The 18,809-nt window shown below is 38.8% G+C and overlaps 1 protein-coding gene across 6 annotated transcripts in view; it reads left to right on the top strand.

The window, feature by feature from the left end:
- TCF4 (transcription factor 4) overlaps nt 1-18,809 on the top strand; it is a 428,077-nt gene that overhangs the window by 209,891 nt on the left and 199,377 nt on the right. Inside the window, exon 1 of one of the 6 annotated variants that reach the window (XM_011949156.1) lies at nt 12,594-12,904. The exons of the other annotated variants lie outside the window; for them this stretch is intronic. The gene's annotated coding sequence lies outside the window, so the exon portion shown is untranslated. Of the gene's footprint in view, nt 1-12,593; nt 12,905-18,809 lie in introns of those variants that run through there. 6 annotated transcript variants of the gene reach the window in all.

Genomic DNA, 18,809 nt, shown 5'->3' with positions numbered 1-18,809 from the left:
GCTAGTGGTTTTGAAAATGGGCCAGAAGTATGTGTAATCCAAATGGTTACAGACTCAGCATTTGCCAGTATCATGGAGCCAAATTTAAGACTATTTAATAAAAATAACTTTGCAATCATTTGCAGTCCTCAGCTGATAATTACAGATAGACTTATTCCTAACTCAGCATATTTACAGGTAAAGTTGAAGGTTACCTGTAATTTATATTTATTTCTCACTCACATTGCATCAGGCATTGGGTTAAGCAAGCAAGCAAACCACATTTGAGAGAAGGCACTACAGTTTAATGCAATCAGTATTTCAATTCACCAGAGTAGAACTTAAGAGTAGAAGGTTTATTTGTTAAATAAAAATACTTCACCTTAATGGCCACCAAAAAAGAGTTGGAAGAATGAATAAGATCTAGTATTTGATGGCACGACAGGGTGATTATAAGCAATAATAATTTAGTTGTACATTTAAAAATAACTGAAAGAGTGTAATTGTATTGTTTGTAACATAAAGGATAGATGCTTGAGTTGATGGGTACTCCATTTACCCATATATGATTACACATTATAAACCTATATGAAAATACCTCATATACCTCATGTATACCTACTGTGTACCTACAAAAATTAACACATACACACACACACACACACACACACACACTCTTGAGAGGTGATCAGAATGTCCTGTATTCCTGTTTGAAAACACATTACCAGAACCAGAATTCTTCTTTGAAGTTTTGAACAATATCACAATAACAGAAAAATCTCAAGATTTTATCATGCAAACAAGCAAACAAAAAAATTCTACATAGTAATTGAAGTAGACATTTGCTTGTCACTCAAGGTGAATTATTGTAAGTAAGGAGTTTTTATTACAATGAACACTTTTTTGGCAGAATTAATAAAGAGAAGAGGATACTAGAAGTCAGTGCATAGAAGAAAAGGAGAAATACAGTTGAGCATAGTGAATAGAGAAGATTTGCTTTCATTTATTTGCTCTATACATTAAGACCATTGAATGAGACTATTTTGTGTATGACAAGCATTTGAAAAAATTATTTTACTCTGGCAGTCTTACTCTGATTTGTTTTATTTCCTTTAGAATAAAAGTTGCAAGTGGGTAGGAATTATGCCTGGAAGTGTTAGCCTACAAAGGACTGGAAAACTACTCAAGGGTAACAGCTGAAGAGGAAATGGCTCTGTCAGCATCGTGCACATGGATGATTGGGCACATAAGGGACAAGCAGGGAGAAAGGTGCAGAGGGAAGGGCTCATAAAACCAAGGAGGCTTGCTTGGAACTAAAATAGAATAGCAAAAGTGAAAAGCCTGGGGAGCCACTAATGTGATACAGTTTCCGTCGTAACATAATGCAAACATGTAAAGTTGAAAACGTGTGCCGCCTCTTGCATAGACATTGCTGTCATCAACAGCACACGCAGTTGGGTATATTTGGCGAGGCATTTAATCTCCTGGCTCTCTGGTCTCTTAGTCCGTATCACCAGAGGCATGTATTTTCAAAACAGTCCAGATCAATGTCTGGTCTTTGTATCTGTGGTACCAATATAAAGCTTTCTTGTCCACATAAGAGCAAAGTAAATCCGTGATCCATTAACGCTAAATTGTAAATAGTGATAGTCAATTTTGTCCAACAGTGTCTGTAGTGTTTATTGCTAAAGCCCATACATGTTTATTGATATTATTTTGAATCTGGGAACCGTAGCTGCTAGTTACCTATGTGCCAAACACTGTGCTGCTATTTGCAAATTTGATCTAATAGCAACTCTTTGTGAGGAGTATTTTTTATCTGCGTTTTACCCATAAGGAAGGTAGGAGGGACAGAGAGGTTAAAAGAATCCAGATAGAGGACCAACTCTTGGTTCCTGGTATGTTTTGGGCTTAGCACACAGTTCTGCCAGACTCTGCAACGTGTTTTCTTAACCAGCAGACTTTATTTCCCTGGTGGGCAACACAGGTAGGTGTGACAGGTTAGAAGTATTAGATGTAAATGTAAGTTATCGAGATGCTATGACTACCAAATTCACTACTGCACTTTTTACTTTTCTTTTTTAAAAACATGTATTTGAGCACACTGCTAAACCACAGCAAGAATCTTTTTAAAAAGACCTTCCAAGAAGCAGGATTACAGGTCACGAAATCAAGGGAAAATATTGTCATCATTATTTTTTAATAAGTGATAAGTGAGGCTGATGAGTGTAGACCTGTTGCTTTATTAATAGAAATATGTACATCTGGTGAGGACTTGTATTTGCCAAGTACACTACTGGCCTGAAATTAGACTCCTCTGTGGAATTCATGTCAGTGTTTACACCCATAGTAGTTTACAATCTTTCACAAATATGAGCAAAATAGTGGGAAAGCACTTAGAAGCAATTTAGAGAATCAGAATTAGAGTAGAATCAGTGTAGCACGTATGTTCAGTGAAGAGGAGCGAGTAGAGGAGTGGGTTTCTCTGACAGATGATTAATCTAGTTTGTTTACTTTTTGGGAGACCCTGTTTCCACACTCACTGACATGTGAGTTTGCATCCTGGCTCAAGCACTTAAACTCCCCAGTCTCCCTTTTTGTGTGTGTGGGATGAAGGTAACAAGGCCAACCTCACAAGGTTGTATAGGGTAAAGCGCCCAGTGTAAGATTTGAAACGTATTAAGTCTTCAGTGGGGCTCAGTTTTCTCCTTCCTCCCTGCTACTTACCTTACCTCATGAAGAAGATGAGTAAGTACAAATCTCAGTTCAGCCTGCAAAGGAAGATTATCATATTTATTTATTCATTTTTGAGACGGAGTCTCGCTCTGTTGCTCAGGCTGGAATGCAGTGGCGCGATCTTGGCCCACTGCAGCCTCTGCCTCCTGGGTTCAAGTGATTCTGCTGCCTCAGCCACCCAAGTAGCTGGAACTACAGGCGTGTGCCACCAGGCCCAGCTAATTTTTGTATTTTTTAGTAGTGACAGGGTTTCGTCATGTTTACCAGGCTGGTCTCAAACTCCTGACTTCAAGTGTTCCACCTACGTTGGCCTCCCAGAGTGCTGGGATTACAGGCGTGAGCCACCTCGCCCAGCCCAGATTATCATTTTTAAATGCTGAAAACCTAAATTTCCCATTGTACTGTCCTATTACTTTCACAGAGCTGACTTTCAGAGATATCCCTGCACCACCTTTTGGTCGCTCCCTATGTCCTCTTGCTTCCCTAGTTGCCATTTCTTTCTTTCTTTTTTTTCTTTTCCTGAGACGGAGTCTCGCTCTGTCGCCCAGGCTGGAGTTCAATGGCGCGATCTCGGCTCACTGCAAGCTCCGCCACCCGGGTTCACCCCATTCTCCTGCCTCAGCCTCCCCAGTCGTTGGGACTACAGGCGCCCGCCACCTCGCCCAGCTATTTTTTTGTATTTTTTTAGTAGGGACAGGGTTTCACCGTGTTAGCCAGGATGGTCTTGATCTCCTGACCCCGTGATCCGCCCGTCTCGGCCTCCCAAAGTGCTGGGATTACAGGCGTGAGCCACCGTGCCTGGCTCTAGTTGCCATTTCTTTGGAAGATCCCCCTGACGTTAGTTGTCTCATTTTCCACGAGTGATTTTGAGGCCCTGTTTGTGCCACAGTAAAATCTGTTGAAATAGAAGAAACACTGGATCTTGAGAGATACCACCAGGACCTGCAAACTAATGCTGTATCTCCTTAGACTGCCGGAGAGGTGACCTGGGTCCAAGTCATCTTTCTTTCTCATCACCGCCTGCCGCCATCCTGTTTACTCCAAGTCTTCACCATTCAGTCAGAAATACAAGGCCCTACATGGGTCAGGTAGTCCTCAGAAAAGGAGAGACATAAAGAAAGTGGAGGCCAGCCGTGGTGGCTCACATCTGTAATCCCAGCACTTTGGGAGGCCGAGACGGGCAGATCACCTGAGGTCAGGAGTTCAAGACCAGCTTGGCCAACGTGGTGAAACCCCGTCTCTACTAAAAATACAAAAATTAGCCGGGCGTGGTGGCAGTCGCCTGTAATCCCAACTACTTGTGAGCCTGAGGCAAGAGAATCGCTTGAACCCTGGAGGCGGAGGTTGCAGTGAGCGGAGATCGTGCCATTGCACGCTAGCCTGGCGACAAGAGCAAAACTCTGTCTTAAAAAAAGCAAGAAAGAAAGTGGAATCAAAGGGATGTAAGGGTTCCAGAAATTTAGAAGAGCTGTCAGGTTTCTCAGATGTGTTCCTTGATTTGAGGTAGGTGATCTTAGAAGAGCTGCAACTAAACTCCAACTGGCTCCTTCTTCCCCCATGTCTTAGAAGAAAATGGGCTTCATTTTTATTCTGTTGACAACCCTTTTTTGCATTTGCATCTTTCAGCTTCTTCTAACTTGCGTCTCCTGGGACCTTTCTTTTCATAACTCTGTTTTCTTTCATCATCTGTCTTTCCCCTGACTCCTTTTCCCTTTGCTTCAAAATGTGCAAATGGATCCTCTCTTCTCTGGCAGTGATTATCAAAGTGTGGTTTCTCGGTGAAATGTGATCACTTACTTCAAATCTCCTGGGATGATGTGAAAGTTGGGACCCACTTCAGGCCTATGTGTCAATACCTCAGTATGATATATTCCAGCAACTTTCCCAAAAAACTACTTAGTTTCCAAGGCAGTTTGGCATCTCCTAGAGTGGCACAGCAAATTCCATGATTTTTTTCTAGCCCTGTTCGTTTTGTCTTTTAAAACCTGTCTCCCTCAACATCCACAATGTTAAAAACGTCTAACTTGCCTTCTGTTTCGCTCACTACTTTTTTTTTTTTTTTTTCTACTTTCTGCTTCTGTCTTCGTAAGTGTAGGCATGGGAAGAGCTGGGAATCTGGAGTTCTAGTAGGGTTTGATTCCCTAATGTCATTGCTCAGTAGCTGTGTGATCTTGGGCCACCCGTGTATCTTCAGTAGGGCATCTGCTTTGGAGGTTTGCGTGGCTTGCAAGTGTCATTTTTAAATTGGGAGCCCAAATATAATTGTTTGTGTGCTAAGAATCTGCCTCTTCCAGTTTGCTGGTGGAAAACTTGGAAATTATTGACTTCGCCAGGGTTGTGGCTTCTGGATGAAAGCTAAAAGGTGAACTGCCTTTTATCCATTCTGCTCCCCGCCCCCCCCAACTCAGGGTCCTTTCCTGTAACAAATCGTGGTTAGTTTGGCATGGCAAGTACTGGAAGGGAGAAATTCTCTCCAGTGAGCCAGAAAATGCAACGGGATGTGTTTGTGATTGATAGAGATAAGAGTGCTGATCTACTTTTTCCTCTGCTAGAAAAGTATTTTTCCCTGACAGCTGGAGACGTCAAAGGTCTGAAGCTGTGGATACAGAGAGATGAATGTTCTAATATTAATATTATATTTAAAAATATACCATGTGACATTTAACATCAACATGTCTAGTTTCCTCTGTCTGGTAACCCCCAGTCGTCCATATGCAAAAAGAGGAATTCCCATCACAGAGGTCGTCACTCCAGGGAGACAGGCAACCATTACATGTCTGTGAGTAACTGAGTAAGCCACACTGTGATAGTTTCTGGTAGATCATGTCAAGACCTAAATAGTGGAATCTTCAGGATTTGGAGGTAGGGAGCAAGTCACCTGGATTGATGAGGACTCACTGATGAACTGACCAAATGGGCTTTTTAAGTGTTCTCATGGAAGAGATGGAAGTTTCTTCTTGAGTGAGAGCAATCCTAGAGTCTGATTTCACCTAGTACGAGGGAAGGGAACATGTTTTGTCCTAAGCCAGGTGTGAAGTGTAGTCATTCATGTTGGGCAAAAACGTGGCAGAACTTGCAACTTCTGCAGGGACCCACAGGAAAATGGAGGAGAAGACTCCATGAAATTTCTGGTCCTGGTGTTGTGTGGATGGCCCAGGGCCCTGGCCAGAGAGATTGTGCCACTAGGTGAAGTTGTTTCACTTTCGACAACCCTGCTAAGGATTCATTTCACGTATATGCCCCGTCTGTGGGCCTTTGATGGTTCTTGTTTCCTGTGTTTGCTATGGATATATTTATGCATTTAAAAATTTTCCATCATTGTAGCTTTTCATTGACAAAATATATTTAATATCCTAGGTTTTTATAGTTTTGTTTAATCAGTTTTTTCCACACTTATATTTATTTTCTGTAACTTTTCTCTTTTTTATTGTCTGTTTTGCTCTATTAAGATGTTGTCTATCTTCTCCTCCTTCCCCTGAGTAGACCTCTCTTCAGTTCACCAAAATCTCTCTCCAGTATGAATCGGGAGGCTTACTATGTGACAACCCCTTCAAGGCAATAAGGCTCCAACTAAGGGATTAAGATTGTTTTTTGACACCAAACATTGTGTATCCTCTTAATTTTGAGCTATGTAGCCTGAAATCCATGCTCTGTGATGAAATGGAGGTGGTTTATCTGAGCTTTACTACTCTTAAAAATGAAGATAATGATATCTCAGAGCATAGTAATGAAACTTAAGTAAGATGTGCACATCTAGCATGGGAGCTAAGAAATAGGAGATTCTTAACAAATGTAATATAATCTTATTTCTTCTTTAGTTTCTGTAAAACCCAGGAATGTTAGAAAATGTCTAGGTTGAAAGGAGAAGATCATGAGTTTGGTGTTAATTTTGAGGTACCTTTAACCAGTCAAGTGAAGAGATCAAGTAGACAGTTGAATTTAAGGGTATACAGATCAGAGATGTCTGATTGGAGAGTCTGCAATTGAAGAGCTGTTTGTAGAGATGCCAGTTGATGGTATGAGATTGCTTATGGAGGAGTCTTGAGTAACAGGTGGACCTTGGGCCTAGCAGTTGAAGGATTTTCAAGCTTTAAAGACACTCAATTGAGAACAAAAGAGCATGCCAGGGACTAGGAGAGAAGGGAAATGTGATGTTGTAGAAGCTATGCCAAGCATAGTTTTTTAAGAAGCAGGGAATAGATTTGTCTTTTTTGATCATCAAGGAAGATGACTACTCAACAGTGTCTGTTGGCTTTAACTACTTTAGTGGTCACTGTTGACATTTTCAGAGAGTTTTCTTGGTGGAATCATGGAATAGGAACTGACTTTCCATCCCTCAGAGTTGAGTTGGCTTTCATCTGACTGGGCAAAGTATTTATTTTATGTACTTCTAATGTGATATTTCTCTACGTTTATAACTATAGTTGTTTGCACTTTTCATTCACATAATAAATTATCAGTTTCCTGAAGACAGAGGTCATGCAAAATCCCATGTAAATTACATCTAGTTAAGTATTTAATAGTTTAGTCTTAGAATCATTGGTTCTCATGATGAACAAAACACGTTTCTTGATCTGTTCATGTATTCATTCATTCACTGAACAGTTTTTTATTTACCAATTCCATACAAATAGCAAGTACTATTTTAGGTTATGTGAATATAGTGGTGAACATAAGATACTCCCTTTTCTGCAAACTTTCATTGTGGGTGGAGACAGATCAGAAAGAATGAATACAAATGCTGAGGGCATTCAATGTCTTCACTTATTTGTTCCTCACAACAATTGCATGATGTAGATGTTATTCCTAGTCCTATTTCATTGATGAGAAGATGGAGGCATCAAGATCTTCAGTAACTTGCCAGGGTTATCAGTTCATTGGGAGCAGGGATGAGGAATTCAAACCCAGGTGGTTTGACGCTCAGATCCATGTTGCTAATCATCTCACTACACTGCAACGTGTTTGGCATGGGGAAAATCATTATTCTTATTATTAATATAGTTAATAGTAGCTATTTCTCAAGGGAGCTGAGGAATCACTTACTCTAATTCAGATGAGAAAACAGATATTCATACAGCTAGGTATTGGCAGAACTGAAATTTAGAAGCCACATTTCCAGGTTCACCCTCCAATGTTTTCCCCTCATCCAGTACCTCTTCTTTAAGGAAGGGAGTATGGAAAAGGGAAACGAAGCTGGAAGAATGAAGGAATGGGCAAGGAGAAGGAAGGGTGTGTAGAGGAGATATAGGAATAAATTAAACCTGTTGGATTTGGGGTTTTTGATGCTATTGAACTGTGGTTTTTAAAGCTTTTTTGCCCCTTATATTCGCAAGAGTAGATAACCTTGAAATGATATCTTTATGCAAAATCATGTTTTATTTCATCTATGACCAAAAAATAATTCAGCAGCTAGGAAACCCTAGCTCCTTAAAAGTAAAAGACTGTATTCTGGGAAAGAACATTGTTACTGGAACTTACACTGTGATGACACTGGTTGGTAGACGCACTAGAAGCTTTGAGGAGTGTGTGTGTGTGTCTTTGTGTGTCTGTGTTTGTATATGTTTGTATGTTAGTATGATATATATAGAAGTACATATTTATTTTATAAAATACTGGTAGTATTTAATTTACTTTGTGTATTGTCTTTAGGGGAGAGGGCATTGAAATATTTTTCTGGGTTAGAAAAGTGTTTGTATTTACATGCAAGGCTGCTCTAATATCAAGCGCCATATTTAAACATCACAAATATACACTAAGCAAGGGACAGATGCACAAGGAATTTAAGCAGAGTTTTTCTAAATGGCAAATAGAGGGGAACAGATGCCTATGGGCAGCAAAGGATGAAATGAGGTACCAAGAATTTTAAAAGGGAGATGGAAATACAAATGTAGAATGCAGTTGCTCTCAAGGATGTTTAAGCCTAGAGGGGGTGCTTGCCCAAAGTTCACTCTCTTTTTGGGCATTGACTTAAATTTGGTTCTCTCTTTACCTGTCTTCCCCAAAGAAGTAGATGATACTAATCATTCCAACGTGGAACAGATTTTCTTTCGAACCTCAGTTTTGGATGATCTGTGACTGCATCTCTTTCTTCTGCCTCCCTAGGGTCTTGTCCTTTTATAGGACTGCCAGGATATGACATTTCACAATCATGTCAGTTCTCACTTATTTATTATTTATACCCCATATCCTTCCAAAAGGGTTTTTAGGTAGCCTACCAATAAAACATACGTACGCAAATATGTGTGTGTGTGTGTGTGTATATATGTTTTGTTTTTTTTTTTCCCCCTTGGTGTGTGTTTTAGGATGGACATATCCCTTCTTTAAAGTCTGCTGTAAAATGGGTTGTATTCATATCAGAACTATTCCGTGTAGTCTTGATGTGGAAAAGGAAACAAATCTCCAAGAATAAAGTAGAGCACTAGGCATTTCCCATCTTCCTGTAGAGTGATAGTTTAAACAGCAGGGGCACTGAGCAGAGCGATTCAGCAACCCAGCAAAGCTGAGCTGTAGCACCTGATCATTATCCTTCAGGTTTAAGATTTACCTGTTGTGCTCATTGTAACAAAAGAAATGAAATCTCTGTAATTATATTGGAAGGGGGAGGAGATCGTGTTTTAGTTCCTTTGATCTTGAGATAGAATAGGCTCTGCTTTTGGAAATTTAATTTGAAAGAGCCCAACGTACACATCTGCTTTTTGTACTGCAATTTCTGTTGAGCTTGAAAATATAAATTTATTAATGCAAACGTGTAGAGTCTGTTTCTTGAGGAAAAGATATACACATTCAGAACACAAGGTGATCCTTTCCCACATAGCTATGGAGGACGTTAATATGTTTTCTGTTTTTTTTTTTTTTTTCTTGACTTCAGATATGAGGTTCCTTGCTAACAAGGACTAAGCATAAAAATTATAGGATCCACTGGGGAACGGAAAGATTCATTCAATACTTAGAAGTTTCCAAAGGACAAATTCATTGGTGAAGTGATGGGGGAAGCATCCTGAATCCTCAAAAGAAAAGAAAAGCCAAAAATAAGTGCATCATCAAACCATTTTGAGAACATGTTTGAATTGATGGTAGGGCCCATGCTAAGAGACAAAGCTTTCATTTCAACGAATCCAGTCTGCCTAGTGTTCTGTAAAATTGCCTTTGCCTGTAAATGGAATGGCATGCAGATTTTAGGTAGGACACTTTCTTACCCAACTTAGCCTGTACTCTATTTCAATTTTTCTACCATTACATGAAGCTTCACATAAATGACAACTTGACTTAATCCTTAAAGTGGCTGGATTGTGTGGTCTATTTTGATTAAACTTTTTCTTGTTCTTAGTGTAAATTTTCAGTAATTCCTAAAATGTCATGAGCATTTTGGACCATAAATCCTTTAAGCTATTTTGCGGCCATATAGTTGTTCTTTGGAGGGTTTGAGTGCTTTCCTAACCTCCTTCTCATCTCCAAATAGGCGAAATAAATTCTAAATTGTCGAGAGCATTCAATCACTCTTCGAATGAGCAGGCATCTCCTAAAGCTGTGGAAAGTGTCCATTTTCAGTATTTTGAGTAAATAGAGCTGATCGTTTTATAATACTTGTACTGTATCAAAAGATCTCAAAAACTGTTATACATTACCTAGACTTAAGAAAGAAGACATGATTAAATAATTCATTGGATCAATAAAACCAATCTATTTTTTTCTGACGTGGTGTGATGAGGTTTTTTTTCCAAATGGAGGGAGTAGGTGGGCCTCAGTGCTGTAGATTGTCATTCTGATTCTATTGGTTACTGTCTTTCTCCGCTCCCCCCTCAGTTGTTGTTTGGTGTTTTTGTGCTTTGTGTTTGTTTTGTTTTAAAGAAAGGAAAGCTGAAAGCCATAGAAAGTTAGGCTGTGAGTTAGGAATTCTGAGTTTAAAGCAGGAAGCCTGTCCCTAACTTTGTGTTTAAGTTGGTGTTTCAGTTATGTTGCCAGTGTAAGCTTGTGACCCTTGCAAATGTACAGTTTCATTTGGGTTCAGTGATTCCTGGATGAGTTTGTGATATAGGATGCCAAAGGCTGTGGAATTTATTTAAGACACAAAATCTTGAGACAGAGCTGGTTCCTTGGAAGCTTGTGGGTAACTAGAGTCTCATTTTAACTAATTTGGAGGGGGCTAAGAAAAGTCTTCCTACCCACTTCCAATTAATTAATTTCTAACATTTCCGTCTAATCATGACTTTGTCGAGTGACACACATCTTTTTTCCTCACAGGCAAGAAACTCACAAACAAAATTTCTATTTCTAATGGCAGACAGTTGGGGTGCCGCAGCCAAGCAGTCACCCTTAAAAATTAATGAGCATAATGATGGTTAGAGAAGCGATTCTGATGGTGGTTGGGGAGGGAGGGTCCGTGGGGATGGCAGAAGGAGGAAGACTGGACTCCTCATAAGTGACAATGATGTGAGCCCCTGTCCTCATCTCCCCTCCCATCCCCCCTTCCTCCCAGTCACCACCCCTTCCATCCTCCTCTCTTTACAGGAGCCAAAGCAGATAGAAAGACAGGGCGATTATGAAGATGTCAGTTGGAGTGTAGGCAGGCGAGAGGGGCGCAGTGCCCCAGATGAGGTCCGGGGGGAGCTGAGGAGGGTCACTCATGGACGACTGTGTGTGTGTGTCTGACAGACTGTGAAATGGTGCGTTGTTGCACGGCTGCGCTGCACCTGGGCCCTTCATCTGTGATTGATTGGTTTGGTCATGTGTAATGGTCCCATCTGCTCTGTGTTGTTTTTCTTTTTTTACTTATAAACACCGTTCCCAGAGGCTGAGAGAGGATGAGCTATGTTTTGTCATCTTCACTTACACTTTAGCTCAAAAAAGTGGTCAAGTAGGTAAGCTCTAAAGTCTATCCAAGTAATGTAGGAGGAAAGTACAGTTTTTCCCCTTTGCTTGATTTTGTTTGTGTGTGTGTGTGCACGCGCGTGCCTCTCCTGCGCACGCGTGTGTGCGTGGAGTTTTAATGCTGCCTGTTAATATCTGAATAGTTCGTGAACCACAGAAGACCAAAATATCACAGAAATGATCTGCACAACTCTGTGTATTGTGACTCTTACTGCAGTGAGGAGTTTTTTTTGTAACGGAGCCAATACTTAATTAAAACCGCTGACATCATGGTGTTATAATTAAGCGTGGCATTAATTAAGCTGGAATAATGATTTTTTTTTATTAAGAACTGCTTCTATTGTATAAGACTGTTATCGGCTAAAAACAAAATAATTTTAAGGCAAAAATAAATTTGCTTTAACCTAGCTCTTTTCAACTTCCCCCAAAGTCCGGCCTCAGGACTGTCATCATCAGGGCTCCGAGTCTGTGTGTGCGTGTGTGTGCGTGCTCGCGTGTGTGTGTGTGTGTTTGGTGGTGTTGGGATGGGGGAGAGTGGAAGTGAAATTTGTTTTTTTTCCACCCAAAAATGCTGATCCGCTCCTGGCATTCTGATGGCTAATTATGCATCGGAGAGCTTCGACAGCTGCATTCATCATCATAAAATGTAATAATTAATGACATTCCAACAAAGAAAAATATGCAAATGAGGACTCATTAGCATTTTCATATTCAGCTTTGATAATGCTTTTGCTGACAAGGTTGTAATTAATGAAAATTCATGTCGCAGTCAGGAGATTGGATCGGTTTCATTCCGCTCACAATTCCCAAATGCTTGCATTATGGAAAATCGGCGGCTCTGCCAACTTTTCAGGGAAGAAAAAAACACACACACACACTAAAAGCACCAGATGCAAATTAATGGTAGGGAGTCTTTAACTCTTTAAACCACCCCCCTAAATTTCCATCATAGGAAACATGTGATGAGTGTTAGCCTAAGAGCTAGATTCTCTCTTTTTTTTTAAAAAATAATAGGAAAGTACTTTTATTTGTGACCCAAGTATGAGAATTTCTGGCAAACTTTTTTTTAATATTAAAAAAAAACCCCAAACCCTCCACCTTTTCCCTTCTTTCTTTTTCCCTTTCAAGACTATTTAAATATACATAGTAAAACATGTTAGGACAGCCAAGCCCCAGCATGTTGTGTTCTGTCCTCTGGCTGGCAGATTCACGCCACAACAGTTTATTCATCCACATGCTTTTTGGCGACTCTTCGTCACGTATTTGGGCTTAGATCTTCTGGTGCCTCCCTCGGCGTGCTACCCATAAGGTCGAAAGAAAAGCAAGTATTCGATTTCTCTATTCAGGGTGGGTTTTTTTTTTTTTTTTCTTGGATGATAGTGCGTTTTTGTGTGTGTGTGTGTGTGTGCTTTTTCTTTTTAGTCTATTCCCTTTGTGGTTTAGTGTCAGAGTTTGAGAATGTGCCCATAATTCTCTCACTCAACACTTCTGGTTTAGTGTTGTTCTTCAAGTGTAATTTTAGGAGACACTCCACAATCAAAATGGAAACCCAGAAATCCCACACTAGAGATATCGACAAATATTTAACACAGAGAGCTATTAATTTATGAAAGCATCTGTGTGTTGCTTTCAAAATGTGGAACTTTAGGTTGGCAAATAAACACTTGATACCAACCTGGTACCATGTTTGACAGACAAGCCTGAAGTTAAACTGAAAGTTCTATCTGGCCCTCAAGGTTAGAAAGAAAAACTTAGAGTTCTGACTTCATTTTCTATTTGATATTTAGGTTAAAAAATGATGATTATTAAAACGGGTCTTTTTGCCGAGGCAGGTGTTTTAATAAAAGGTTTGTATAATGATTAAGAAAAAGGGAAAATAGAAGTGTATTTCTTTACAAATTATAACGTTTATAGGCATTTTCACTCTCAGATGAATAAAATGACTTCTGGGAGTTCCTAAGATGCAGTTTCCTGTTTATTTAAAGTTAAATTGTAATTCCCAAAGTTGCTAGCCCAGCATAAATAAAGATTATAAATACGCCTTGTTAAGGGAAGAGAGAAACTTTGATATCGGGGCCTTATTTTTTAGAGTATTTCGGTAAAACAGAAAGAATCATCAGTTATGTAATGAAAAGTTTAAAATAAATCTCTTTTCCCTTTTATGTGATGAAGAATGACTAGGTTTTCACTTCTTATTAAACTCTTGGAGCTCCAAGAAACAGAATTTTATTTCAATCCCTTGCTTCTTCCAACTTTTATTTTGTCACAGTTTCTACATGAACATGTGTGTGTGTGTGTACACAGGCATGTGTGTAAATGTGTGTGTGTCCATGTCTGAAAATTATGGTGGCTCTGTCCTCTCTCCTGTAAAATCTATTGTGGTGAAATAGCAGGCAAAAGAGGGTTTTACTTTTTTTTTTTTTCCTTTTAGTTTATTTCTTTTTTGTGTGTGGGCAAACTGCCCATCCAGATGGTAGAATTTCACCTGTAAGCAGTCTGAAACGATAGGTTAATTCTGACATTTTATAGAGCTTTTTTATTTTCTTTTCACACAGTACAACTAAGTGCAGAATAACTGCTCAAGATAATGTCTCTCTCTTTTTTTTCTTTTAAAGCGCTTCGTGCTGTGATTGGTTCTTCTTCCCCTCAAATCTGAATTTGGGGCTCATTTAAAATCTGTGGCTTTAGGCACTTTGCTGTTATTGTCAAAACCACATCTGATGAAATCTTTGACCAACTTCTAATATGTGTAAATGAGGAAGTGATGGCAGAAGTGAAAAAGCAGGTTAGTCGCCGAGAAGCAGATCCTTGTAATTTTATAATGCTGAATGTTCCACTTTGATAAATTCGCTGTGAGTTTTCTCCTCCCACCAAATTCAAGTTACTCATAACTTCCCAAGTAATGCCTGGCATGGTATTAGCCACCAGAATCCTGGGACTTGCTTTTATTGTCAGTGTGGTTAGCCCTGGTGGCTTATGTGATGGAGTAAACTGGAGAAAAACTTCAGGGTGATTCGTTGTCCTGTGATCAAGGAATCCCATTATTTCCAAAAGCAGGTTTAGAAGGTGTTTTTGGAGTAGTGTGTGAAAGGGAAAGGGAGTATTGGAGATTGTTTTTACACATAATAATTGCAATCATGCTGTGTTGACAAGTTAGTTTTGAACGTGCCACCTTCGTGTTTTTATTTCTAGAAAACCTTCATTTTCATGAATTATTTCTTGAGCTGATGATAAAGATGACTTTAGAGACATTTTCTGCACTGGCGTATTCCTTTAGGGGAACATTTTCGAAAGTGTTGTCCTTTATTGTACCTGTAAGGCTTTTTGGGACCTTTGTCATGGCATTGTTTGTTGCTTTTTCCATTTCCTGTTTTGCACATGTTAATTCTTGTGGGCATTTTCTTTTTAAAGTGATGGGATTTTCATTGTCCAGCAGCAAACCACATTTACTGGAGTTATTGAACTCTGAAATAGGAAACCTGTGGGTGATCAGTTTTACCTTCCCTAGAAGATACTGCTTCAGTCAATGAGAATTACAACTCCATGACTGAGAATTTTAAAGGAGGGGTTCCACTAAGACACCCAGAGGTTGTGTTTCAGGTGTTGCAACAAAATCAACATTTGTTTGTGGGCAGCGAAGCCAGGGTTTCTGCCAGTATTCCTGTTCAGTCGCTTCTCATATTTCCCTTGCAAACTTTCCCATTGGTTGGGGTCTGTGGAGAGATTTCAGTGGCTGGCTGGTGGAAATGTTTGGGAGAACATTTGCGTATCAAAGCAACCTAAATATTTGCAAAAATGTTTGCTTGAGAAAAAAGAATCCACTTAGGATTAGGAAGTAACTGCTTAAACATTTTTAAAGCATTTGTGATTTCCCTAAGTATATTACTCATGAGCCACTGCCTAACCTGAATTTCAGGGGTCGCTCTGGAATCTATATCTTTAAAAACTCTATAAGATAATAAAGGTTTTGCTTTATGATTAAGATCTGTATCTATATATTCAAATGAAAAAACACTTGACAAGACAAAACATATTTTAAGAATTGTTTATCATTTAGTGAACCTGCAAAACAAAAAATGTAAAGAAAGGGCCTCATGAAATGGTTGGATGTTGAATAGCTCTAACATCATTCTTACCCTCTACTATAGGTTTCTTGTTGATAAAACCCAATTGTATTGCTACGATATGACATTCCTTCTGTTGGATTCCATAAGCTTTCTTACCGTGGTAATGATTTGAATGTCAGATCTTACTTTTTTTTTTTTCTTGCTAAAGAGTTTAGGCATTTTCTGTCCACATTATTACAGTTTTAACTACATTTTACTGATGGTTTGGAAACAGTATGTGTAAAACTCAGTGTAGGCCAAATTTTCCAATTTGTTAACAAGGTAGGAGTTGAGCATTGGCAATTACTGTACTTAAAAGCCCCTCGGATCAGGTGTTATTTTCCCATCTGGACATTTTAATTAGTAATAGAAGTGTGGACTGGATACACAGAAATAGGATCTACAGTACACAATGGCCCAATGCACTCTGTTGGTGCTGAGGTGTATGTGACTACATTTTATAAACGTGTATGTATGTTTGTGTGTGGGCAAGTGTAATTATGTGCCAGGTGTGTCCTTTCTCAAACTGGGCACTAACACACACCAAAACATTTGACTACTTTTCTTAGATAAAAAGTAAAAATGTGTAATTATGAACTGACATGTAAGTAAAACTTCATCTTTTTAATGGCCCTGCTTCCTCACGTATGGCATGATAAAATATAATGCCGACATTTAGGTAGGCCTGGGCAAAAGATGGGACTCTTCTCTTTCATAGCTGTGTACTCTAAGGCAAATAAATTAACCACCAACTATCCCTTTTTTCTCACATCCAGAATGAAAGTATAAATGATAATTGTTATATCTACCTAACAGGATTATGAGGAAGCTCATTTGAGCATGTATGTTGAAAAGCACTTAATAAAATATAAGGCATCATAACAGTTCTTAACAATTGATTGTTGATACAGGATGCAAATGACCAATTCATATCCCACATACCGTCTTTTATAATTCAGTAAATCATCTCATATTTAAAAATAAGGGAGATGCAAATATAACGTTACATTAGATTAACAAATGATAACTTCAAGACCACCAGAAAAAAATGTGTTCATAAGTTTCAACATAAAGCAAAATGACTCATTTTTATAAAGTATATACAGGCTCATTGAAACAATGTTATCCTTAATTAAGGCAGAAGCCGGTGCATTTAAGGGAAATAGTGACCCTCTGGAGAAAGAGAGAGTGAAAATAGTTTAGGGAAACGAGTCTTAACATTTTCTCTTTTGGAAAAATGCGTGCATGTTTCTCTTAATCATTATGAATTTCATGTTTGCAAACCAGTGTGAATTCCTTAACGATAATCATTATTGTTTAGAATCTACCTATTACTACACACACCACACACACACACACACACACATACATATACACAAAAATTTGCTCAAGAAAATCATCCTCAGGAAGTAAAGGAGTTGATAAAATTACCTTTGGAGCAAATGAGTTTGGATACTTCTACTGAATGCTGTTTCAGTTTTTATTATAGGTGCAGATCTCCCCTGAGAATTCTTTGGGAGAAATAAAAACATTTGTTTTTAATTTAAAAGAAGAGTAACATGCTGTAGCGTACTATTAACTATTTCAATGATTTTATCAATTTTATCTTCCCCTGCCTTAATGTAATAAATGCATGTCTTGATTCAGTACCAATCTTTACATTACATTGTCCCTAATGACAAATATTATTTTAGGCAACTTGGTTTTAATCATCAGAGTGTCTTAGGGAGCTTATAAAACTTGTCTCTGGACCATGGTGTTAGCAGGATGTACAGAGTTCCTTTTTGGTGCCGTGCTAAGGGGAGAGAAATTCAACAGAGTCAGTCCAGTCCATTCATTGATTTGATAGATAATAAGTAAACCACAGAAGAAACAGGAATATGTCAGTTCTTTTAAGATTTTTTAGACTTAATATTGAAAACTGGTTTCACTTAAAGTTCTATCAGTTTCATTTAAATGCCCCAATCCAATGATCACTTTCATTTACATATCCTAATCTAGTGAGCAGATAGGGCTTACATAGTATTTGTCTTGAAGACATTTAAAAAATGCAGCTACAGGTCCTCTTCTTTGAAACTCCATTTGGTAAAAATGGCCATGTCTACCTTCACCTATAGATAGATTTAAGGGCCCACAGTAATGGGATGAGAAAAGAAATTGTGATGCTTCTTGAAAAATGGTCTCATCAAAGGAATTCAGTTGAAAATGTGGGGGACTGCATTTAAACTTTGATAAAACAAAATAAGTAATTCAAAGTAAAGTCTGTAGCCAAACTCCTTAATTGTGATGCATTTGCTGAGTTCCCCTCTTCCATCGTCAGGCCTGCTCTGATGCCATATGGCCTACCATGGAACATTTAACTTGTCAGATATAATGGATTGTCCTGGAAGCAGATTTTTGCTTTGAGCACTCGGCTCCTTTCTTGCATTTCACTCTCAGCTCCAGGCTGCAGGATGAAGGATTGTGGTGGAAATGCAAAGAAGAGACACACAGTTGATTCCCCTTAAGAGAGTGACCTATATGCCACAAAATTTTACCCACGTAAAGAGGCATTATCCCCGTCACTGGCCTTAGCAGGCTGCATGTCAAAATCATTTAAATTTCCCTGGACTTAACAGATTGTGCAAACATTTCAGAACTGAGAGCTTAGGAATAATGAAACATCGTCATTTTAACTTAGGCAGAAATGGTGTTAGCCACATTGGCCAAAGGAGGCATATTATTTATTGTGACCTATGTGTAACATAGGCCACCTGGTTTTTAGAGTCTATAAATTAAATTCTCTCAAGTTTATGAAGAATGCTAAAATATAGATAGATAGATAGATAGATAGATAGATAGATAGATAGATAGATAGATATGTTACTTGGCTTGTTTGTTTTTGTTTGGTGAATAGAGAGGTGAGGTTGAAATAATCATTTAGGAATCGCTTCTTAGCTTTTTGGCTAAGATCATTTAGGTGGAGGGACAGTGGCAGCTAATTATCCTACCAGGCTTTCTAGCTTGAAACTTAGGGGCAGGTCTTCCATTCATTCTAACCTATTTGAAATTAGAGATTGAATATGTTGTGGATTATTTAATTGTTATCTGTAAAAGCAAATAATATCATCTTTGTTCATT

This window comes from Colobus angolensis, unplaced genomic scaffold (assembly GCF_000951035.1).
Source record: "Colobus angolensis palliatus isolate OR3802 unplaced genomic scaffold, Cang.pa_1.0 Scaffold108, whole genome shotgun sequence".
In the NCBI taxonomy this organism is placed as follows: domain Eukaryota; kingdom Metazoa; phylum Chordata; class Mammalia; order Primates; family Cercopithecidae; genus Colobus; species Colobus angolensis.
This window is presented reverse-complemented; position numbering and strand designations above follow the sequence as displayed.